The 6,222-nt window shown below is 30.6% G+C and overlaps 1 protein-coding gene across 2 annotated transcripts in view; it reads right to left on the bottom strand.

Moving 5' to 3' along the window:
- The window catches only part of LOC106459870 (serine/threonine-protein kinase PRP4 homolog), a 96,013-nt gene that overhangs the window by 9,523 nt on the left and 80,268 nt on the right, over nt 1-6,222 (bottom strand). Inside the window, exons 15-17 of one of the 2 annotated variants that reach the window (XM_013919543.2) lie at nt 4,161-4,237; nt 2,870-2,936; nt 1,417-1,496 (exon numbers count right to left, since the gene is read on the bottom strand). The gene's annotated coding sequence lies outside the window, so the exon portion shown is untranslated. Of the gene's footprint in view, nt 1-1,416; nt 1,497-2,869; nt 4,238-6,222 lie in introns of both variants that reach the window. The other variant, XM_022386430.1, reaches the window with a different exon arrangement.

Genomic DNA, 6,222 nt, shown 5'->3' with positions numbered 1-6,222 from the left:
ATACATGGGAACCTGTCAGAATGCCCAAGGCCAAGGGGTACAGAGGAATAAAAAGGTTGGGAATCCCTGCTATAACCTCAACTTAAAAAAAGTGTTTTAATATTAAAACATCTAGCCATTCTCAACTCTTGGTTGAAATAGTATATCAGACAACATAACAGGACATACCAAATCACAGAATGTACCGATTTAAAAAGGATAATACCGGAAACATTACTGTGGATTTTAAAAAATGTGTTATTAAAAAAAAGGAAAAAGAAGAGCCTTGTATTCATCTTATTTCATTTTAAAATATATTAAAATTACAAAAAAAGTAATTATAAGTCTCACTACATTCATAGCCACTAACAGAATCCATGTTTTTGAGAGAAACAAGTTAAATGGTGGGCCAAACTTCAGGTGGTGCAGCAAGGAAATGAAAGACATTGGGCAACATTTTTCTATGGTTTACCAACCCTCTACTTACTAACTCCCCTCCCAAGAATGCACATACACAACAATTTCCTTTATTTCCTGGCTTTTCCTTTGAAATCTAGTCATTTCACATCAAAATATTTTTCATACGATAAATTATAAGACAGTTTTGAAATTATTGTAATCTAATAATGATTACCATTACAAGAAACTTCTCTTGTATATATATTCTCAAAATCAACAGAAATTAGGGTTAGCCAGACAGAGTAAAATGTGTACTTTTTTAGTATCAATGGGGCCATTCATAAATCCCAATACAATATTGCCAAAATTTCTGTTTTAAATTTTTATACTGTGGGTAAATTAATAAATCTCTTTGAGATGGATTTATTGCTATAAAATTATAAAAAATTTTTGTAAAAGGTTCTTACAAAAGTTTTTGAGCTATAGTAATTCTGTATATTACATCGTACTTCACTAATTTTATTGACAAATGTAGTTACTATTCTGCAAAAATTTATATCTATTGCATGTAAATTAACCTGAAGGTAACTAAAAGAAGTATTGAAAGCTTGTTCAATATATACTGAATACAGAGATAAAAGAATTATTGTTATTTTCTTTCCTCATTTTCGGATCCTATTTTATCATTTCTTATTTTATCATTTTTTCCTTTTGTATAAAAACTATAATTTTCACTGGTCCATTTGGGTTTGCGTACCTCTTGGCCATGGGGCAACTTCTCCACCTATACCTATGTTACTACAGAATAACTTTGAGTTCACTGCTGCATAACATATGGTACACGGTACACTATGTATTACAATAAGCTTACTTATGTTGTTCTAAAAGTATACATATAAGTAACAGAAAAACATATTTAAATGAGAAATTTTGATGACACAGTGACAAGTATTCAGAACAGTTTTCTGAAATATTATATCAATTGATAATAATCAAATTGTTAGTTCCTATAAAATAACTCCTGTGCCTAGTGGCTACCTGAAAAAGGTGAGACTGTCTGCAGTCTGACCATACTGGATGGTTGGTCCTGATGATGTAAAAACGTCTAACAGGTCTGCCTAAAGTGAGGTAGGAATAAAACTTTCAACTTTTGTTTCAAAAAACAGGGTTGAGTTTAATACTATTTTCACACAAGCATAAAAACACTGTATTACTAAACAGACATTCCACAAAACAAGACACAAATTAAAGTTGTTTCTCTTTTCTCACACTTTCATAAATATTACTCATTGCAATATTATCTATACAGAATAATTAACACACATGGTAACAGCTTCATGAAAATTGTGACATGTACTACTGGTTATTTTACATAACAACCTGTGCACTCAAACAGTAACAGTTAAAAAATCTTTACACCAAAACAACTAAATGTAATATATGTTAAAAATATTTTCAGGTAAGATTTTAGACACTCATGCCAAATATTCTATATAATACCTATTACAATCTCTCTCACACACAAACATCATAATTCAGGAACAGAGATGAAGCTTCACGATCTAATATACTAATTCAGCTGACAGGAATGAACAATTAATAATAATAGCTCTGATTTAACATTTTAACATGGAGAACAAGTTAAGCTTAATATGTAATCATAAGTACCCTAAAATTCATATACATATATGAGTGACACAACTGTGTTGCTACTTATACACAAACACACAAGAAAAAAAAAATATCAGACAAATTTCCATTCACACATATACACTGCCTTTTGGAGGACATTAAACCACAGGAATTTACAATTAAAAAACTATTTGAAAAATAAAGTAAAATATTGCATATGTTATACATATTATAAAACTACCAAGAACCTGAAAAGGAAAAGGTGATGTCCTTAAGAAACATATATTAACAATATACACACACACACACACAAAACAAAGCTGTCATTCAACCACAAAACAGAATTTTTTATTTTTTTTTTATAAAAGTGGAATTTTTCATACAGTTTTCAAGAGATGGAAAATCTGCTTTAACCCTTCATTAGTGAGAACTTTTATTTTTGTTCTTGTGCCCAATAAACATACAGGATCAATAAATATTTCCCCCAAATAACTGAGGTTTTTGTGAATGATTAATTTCATTTTATACATTAAAATATGGAGGTCAAACTTTTAATTTGTGTATTTTCAGCATCTAATATACATACCTTTTTATTTTTATGTTACTTTATTTTCATCCAGCTTTGTGTGACCTAGTGTATTGTTTTATCTGGTCATTATCTCTGGAGTAAAATATATTTTCCTATGATTTAGTACAAGGGCTTTTAACTGTCTTTAGTTATTTAAACGATAAAGTACTATCCACGCGTTAGTTTTATTCTAATAATATATATGAAGTTCATTTAAAAAAAAAGGCAAATAAAATAAGTTTGCAATAGTCTTTATAATATCTACATGAGAAGCTATAAGAAAAGAATTACCACTAGCGACTGATCACTTTCACCTGGTGTTTATTGAAGTCAGCACCTCGAAGGTGGGACCAAAAACCTACATGAACAATAAAGGCATACAGAATGAAAGAAAAATTTGTGAGAAAAAAGAACTATCTGATGATAATATACACAGCAGCATTCTATGTGAAACCAAGCTTATCTTACATACATTGTTGTTACAACCAGTTTCGATAAACACAATATAACCTTTTACATTTTATCATCAATTCCAGTTGTTTAATAATTGGAAAAATTACAAAACTTTCTTATATATATTTTTGCAGATAATTTTGTGGAATAACTCTTTATTAGAGACTATGCTTCTGAATAAAATGGTGTATTACCTCTGAACATGAGAGATGCATTAGTCACAGAGTTAGATTAGGTCAACTTGCACAGCAAATAACACATTTTATACACTTTTTTTTTTACGGAGTCCTGACTAGTGAAAATCCAAACTTTAAAATGCTAACATGTTTCACTTAAATTAGTGATTAATTACAGTCAGTGTAAAAATGTAAGTGCTATTATTATTGTTATCACCATTCTTCCATTAAAATATCTATTATCACAAATTCACCTTCCCATTACAAAACATGAAGTTTCATACAGATTTTAGTATTTTAAACATCAAACCATTTTGAAAGATGTTACACAAATTTATCGAAGTGGAATAGCAGTTTCAAACTTTGTAGAAAAGAAAATGTTTCAGAGTTATTACCAATAAGAGTATTATCTAATCTTTTCTTAAATAGATTAAGTGATTTCACTGAAAACTACAAAAGTATTAACATTGTTTGTGAACTAAATTCAACAGCCAGGCTACCATACCACAAAAGAAGTAAAACATTGAAAACAAGCTTCAAAACAAATCAGTGTTCACTCTCTTTTACAATTACAACTGGAATACAATATTCTGAAACTAAAAAAAAAATCATTACTGGACAAAAGTTAACTGTGAATGTTTTCATGGAATACTGCTGGAAAACCTGAACAGCACAGAAAATATGTATAAAAACAAATCCAATTAACACAGTACATGTATCACACAAAAATGTGTCCTGATTTTCTCTATGGTTTGTGTTTTGTACCATGTTATCAATTAAAAAATTATGGTTCAAACTGTGATGATTCCTAAAATTTTCAAATAGTTCACAAATTCGCAGACCTAACCCTGATAATTACACACAACAAATAAAAATGTTACATGACACAAATGAACAGGGCTGTGAGTTTCAGTTTCAGGTAATTCACAACAGTTGTGATGTTACAATCTCACTTTTCACAAGTGTCCACAACAGTTTCCTTTTCACAGTTTACTGCCACAGTCTCTGTGTTGTTCCCAGACATCTCTACCTGAAATGTTAATTTATTCATATGCAGATAGTATTAAATACAGTTATTATAAGCAGAATTTAAGCAACATCATTAAACGTACTTCAATTCTAATATAACCCACTTATGTCAACACAAAATAGAAAGACAAAAATCACACAAAATTTCTGAATGTTAGAAAAATTTAGCACATGGCTAGAATTAAATAAACATATTTAAAACACAATATTGCAGTAATAGCTGGCTTCTTTTAGTGATTCTCCTTTTCGTGAGAAATTAGCATGCTCACATCTTCCTACCCATTCAAAATTCCAACTGGTAATCATTAAGTGATCTTTCTTACCCACGAAAAAACCAAAAGAGAAATAGCTATATTAAGTTCAGCTTATAGTTTTGATCAGACCAGAAGAAAACTTTAACCATTAACCAGCATAAAATACATTTTTCCTCCTAAAAAATATCAAAAATTTCAGTATCTATAAAATGGATAATTTTTTTCCTTCTAAAAATACTACCACCATCACTACTGCTCTTTATAGGTACTTTTTTTGCACTAAGTCGACACTAACAACACTATCACTCATTCTGCACAAATATCTCTATCCAATGATCTTTTTAAACTATTAAAAACTTGTTTTTGGTGTTCATTAAACAAAAGCATCTATGAAGCCCACTTTACTTCTCTCCCAGATTTATATACTCTCAACTTCCTATTGGTTCATATAATAATGAACCCCATCTTGCTTCTAGATTTCTGCACTGTCAACTTACTATTGGTTCACATAACAATGAACCCCACTTAGTTGAATGGATGGCAATTGCCTGTTGTAGAAACACAAGTGTAGAGGATGACTTTCAAAAATCTTCCCCCTGAAGACGAAAGGTGGAAGACTTTTGAAACATCATCCTCTACACTTGTTTCTACAACAGGCAATTGCCATACATTCAACTAAACAATCTATCAAAGAAGCCCACTCTACTTCTAGATTCCTACACTCTCAACTTCCTATTGGTTCACATAACAATATACTTCACTTTTTGTTTACCAATCTAAATTCCTACACCATTGACTTTGTAGTGCTTCACAAAACAGTACATCCTTCTTTTTGTTTTTCTCCTGGATTTATATACTCTCAACTTACCATTGGTTCACATAACAATATATTTCACTTTTTGTTACTTCTCTAAATTCCTACACCATCGACTTCGTAATGCTTCACAAAACAGTACATCCTTCTTTTTGTTTTTCTCCTAGATTCCTACACTCTCAACTTCCTATTGGTTCACATAACAATATACTTCACTTTTTGTTACTTCTCTAAATTCCTACACCATCAACTTCGTAGTGCTTCACAAAACAGTACATCCTTCTTTTTGTTTTTCTCCTGGATTTATATACTCTCAACTTCCTATTGGTTCCCATAACAACGAACCATTCTTTTTATATTTCTCCTAAGTCCTGTAAGGTGAACTTCCTAGTGGTTCACATAACAATAGCAATACACCCCACTTTCTGTTTTTTTTCTAGATTTCTGTGAATGCCATTTGGGTGAAACAGTGACTAATTTTTTCTCTTTCATTCATCATTTATAACCAATTACTTACAGTACTGTGCAAAAGTATTAGGACAAAGTCAAAAATTAGATTTCAGGCTACTTTCAAAGAACAATAAAAGGTAAATCATAGATGAAATATCAAAAATTTATTAATCTTCATATTTAGTACAGTTAATATTTTGTGTCCCCCTCTTACTTTAATAACTGGAGACAGTCTTTTAGGCATTGTTTCAACATATTTAATCTAAGTGTCCTTTGGGATTTTACTTCAAATATCTCTAATACACTGCCATAAAGTTTCTTTGGAAGTAACTTTTGATTTGTCAAGTTTTTGATCCATCAATTCCCAGATCTGTTCAATTGGGTTGAGGTCGGGGCTCTGTGGGGGCCATTGCATCATTTGAATGCCTCCAGCAGCTTCTTTCTTAGCTAGTAATTTCTGCATAGGTT

The sequence above is a fragment of the Limulus polyphemus genome, unplaced genomic scaffold, assembly GCF_000517525.1.
Source record: "Limulus polyphemus unplaced genomic scaffold, Limulus_polyphemus-2.1.2 Scaffold671, whole genome shotgun sequence".
Classification (NCBI taxonomy): Eukaryota; Metazoa; Arthropoda; class Merostomata; order Xiphosura; family Limulidae; genus Limulus; species Limulus polyphemus.
This window is presented reverse-complemented; position numbering and strand designations above follow the sequence as displayed.